Here is a 3686-nt window from a genome sequence, read left to right as displayed (position 1 = left end):
TCTGGGCACATAGTAAGTGATATATAGTAAGGATGGCAGGGCACAGTTATGCGAACTGTTCACTGTTCAAGAGCCCCAATCTTGCAAGTCAAGTGGGAGCTCACCAGTCCATGTCCTTTGGCCTGAGATTGCCTACCAAGAGGTGGCACTGTTTTCTAGATTGTACCACGCATGAACCAGCAACTGTCCTGATATGTGTTAGTTGTCAGCATAAGTAATTTAACTGTCTAGTAAATGCTACCCTAGCATTGTCCTGAGGCTTTGGGCTGATGTTGACTGAGCTGATGCTGGCTGTGGTACAGCTGTTACTCGGTAGCTTTGTGGAGTTCTCCAGAATAATCTCAGGGGGGTGCCTGTATCCCAAGCCTTGCCATGACCTTTCACATGCCGTGCAATAAAAAATAAAAATTAAATGTAAAAATATTGACAATATAAAAGAGCTTAAAATCATGCATGTATTGCTTCAGGTATATGTATAGATATGGTCCAAGTATAGAGAAATGTATGTAATATGAAGACCATATTCTGGAAAATGGTTCCTTGCGTGAGGAGGGAATGAGGTTAGAAAGGGATATATGGGGGACTTCAGTTCTATTCATAATGTATTTCTTAAGCTTGTGGATACACAAGTGTCTATTCTTTAATCTTAAATATGTAAAAATAATTTATAATCCATACTATTGAATGAGACTGCCTTTCCACGTAAGAACTAATTTTCCATTTTTTTTTCTATATAGTCTCCATTAAACATTAACTCAGTATATTGATTTGGAACCACAGAATCAAGCAATCTTTCACTCAACAAGTATTTACTATTGAATGATAGAATGTTTAAAGAGCAAAGAACTTCATCTGGACATTATAACACGTTAAATAACCTGTGTGGCTGACTACTTCCCCTTTTCTCTATGCTGGGCCTCTGTGTTACTCCTATTTATGATTCCTGCTATATAATAGGTATTAATCAATGCTAAATTAAACTGAATAAAACATAAATATGACCATTTTTATCCTTATAGAGCTTTCTATACACTAGGGATGAGAAAAGATCTCAGATAACGCAGGTCATGATAAGTGCCCCAAGTATGAGCAAAGTTCTAAGGGAATTCATTCATACATTACTCACTTGACAACTATGATTAGGCACCTGTAGGCACTGAGCATGCGACTGTAAACAAGAAAGACACAGTCATTGGTTTTTACATGGCTCCTTTCCTAACACCTTAATCACTGCTTCCCTGGTCTGTGTATGCCACCAACACATTTTACTTGGATTATTGCAATAATAATAATAATAATAATCCAATCCCGCGATCCTGACTGGTCTCCCTACTTCCGCTTTGCTCTGCTACAGTAAAATCTCAACTGCATCCAGGAGGATCTTGTTTGGTGTGTTACAGGAGTAGCAAAGATCTGCACCCAAGTTAGGGCTCATCACTCCTCTGCTTTAAACCCTCCAATGGCTCCTCACCTGTGGGACATTACAGACATGGCCACAATTCTTTAAATCCTGCTTATTGAGAGGTGAAGTCTGCTTCTCAACCCGCGGAGTCTGGGCCAGCCTTGTGACTTTCTGTGTCCAGTAGAATGTGGCGGAAGGAACGCTGTGCCAGTCGTGAGCCCAGGCCTCAGGAGGTTTGAACGCCTCTGTGCTTGCTCTTAGAATCCTGCAACAGCTAGATGAACGAGCCTGCTGGGGCCATGAGAGACCATGTGGAACAGAGCCGGCCCAGCCAAGGCCATCGGATTATCAGCCAGCCCACCAGCTGTCTGAGGACACAGACAGAGCCCAGCTAAGGTCAGCCTTGCCCAGCCTCTGCCAGCAGAGCCTTCCAGATGACCCACAGACTCATGAGCTAAATAAGTTGTTATTTGAAGCCATTGGATTTTTTTTGTGGCTTGCTAGGTAGCAAAAGCAGACTGACTCACCATCTGGGCCAGGGAAAGAGTCAAAGTATTAACTGTACCTCCGGTACTCAGAACATCGCCTGGTACACAGTAGGTGCTCAATAAACATTTATTGAATTGAATTCATAAATGGAGCTAACACTCTAATGAGGGAAACAGGAAAAAAACGCTGAAGTAAATAAACTGGTAAAATGGTTACAAAATTTGATATGTGCTATGAAGGAAACTAATCTTGGAGGAGGTAGAGAATCACAGAGTAGAGGTGGGAAGGTGAGTCCTGAGGTGAGGCCTTTCAAGGCCCTACGTGACCTCGCCCTGATACCTGCTGACATCCTCTTCTGCCTCTCCCTGCTTCTTTGCTACTCCTCTAACACACCAAACACACCTCCGGCCCTTGCAGGAACGTTTCCTCCCTTCCTTCCCTTCCTTCAAGTCACCGATCGGATACCCCCTTTCAGTAAGACCTTTCTTACCACCCCCTGAATTTGCTAACCCCCTCCTGCTTTATTTTTCTCCACAGCACTTGTCACCTTCTGTTGTATTATATATTAGCTTCTTTGTTCACTGCCTCCCTCCTCCACTTAGATGTAACCTCCAGGAGGGAAGGAATTTTGTTTTGCCCAAGTTACCCTGAGGACGATATTGTCTTAGGACAGAAATCCAGCCAGCCGATGCAAAATCCTTCAAGGGCCATTCTTCCTGTTAATCCTGCCGGGTCAAGGCAAGCATTTGGCTTTGAGCCACACTGGGAATAAAGCGAGGGCTTAAAAAAAAAAAAAAAGCCACAACGCCCAGGTGAATGTGGGATTGCTTACTTGGAACTCTGCAAACATGCTCACAGCAAAGCTAGTAACACTACAAGTAACACCTGTCTTCACAGCGCACTTTTACAGTCTCAACCCTGCTATCCTTTGCTTCTGGAAACAGCCCTGAGAGGTGGACAGGGCGGGGTTTATCCCTCCCCATTTACAGATGGAGATAGCGAGGGGTGCAGAGCTCAGGTGAGCTGCCCTGGGGCCACAGGCCTTCAGCTAGAGCCAGAATGCAAATCCCAGTTGGTGTGACTCCATGCATGGTGCTCTGTTCACGATTTCCTACTGTTCCTCCACTCTGGGCTTTGACCTGGTGACCTACTTGAATCATTAAGAATCAAAGCCATCCTGAAAGACCCTTAACATGAGACGCGTCTCTTTCCAAAAGACGGCCCGCTGCCAAGAGGCCTAGGTGACGAATAGATATTTGAGCCATCAACTCTAGAGCCCACCGGTGGCATTCAGATCTCCCGGGGCCTCTTCTGTGTGGTGGCCGGGAAAGGACCAGGCTGCCCGGACAGGGGGGTGAGGAAGGCCCGCCACAGGACGGGACGGGTAGCTGCTTTCGGGTAAAAACCAGAAAGAAATCCCAGTCTCGGTACTTTATTTTGGTTTAAAGCTCAAGTCGGCTGACAGTGGAAACTCTTTCCCTCTCCTTTCTGCCCTGTTGACAGGAGACGGACTTGCTAATTCTGGCTGGGGTTTTTCCCTGCCTCGGCTGTTTTTCTCTTTTATCTTCATCAATTGAAGAGAGCTGTTCTGCCTTTCAAACAGTCGAAAGGTATCTGGGGTTTTGTGTATTTTTTTTTCTCTTCCTTTCATATAATTCTGTGGGTCTTTTCCCAGATATGTATTTTCTCTCAAATTAACTTCTAACTTGTTTAAGTTTCCGCCCATGTGACTTCCAGCGTGAGTTACCAGAAACCACAAGAGAGAGAGAGCGCGCGCACGAGCCCCAAAGCGAGC

This window comes from Crocuta crocuta, unplaced genomic scaffold (genome assembly GCF_008692635.1).
Source record: "Crocuta crocuta isolate KB4526 unplaced genomic scaffold, BGI_CrCroc_1.0 scaffold186, whole genome shotgun sequence".
NCBI lineage: Eukaryota > Metazoa > Chordata > Mammalia > Carnivora > Hyaenidae > Crocuta > Crocuta crocuta.
This window is presented reverse-complemented; position numbering follows the sequence as displayed.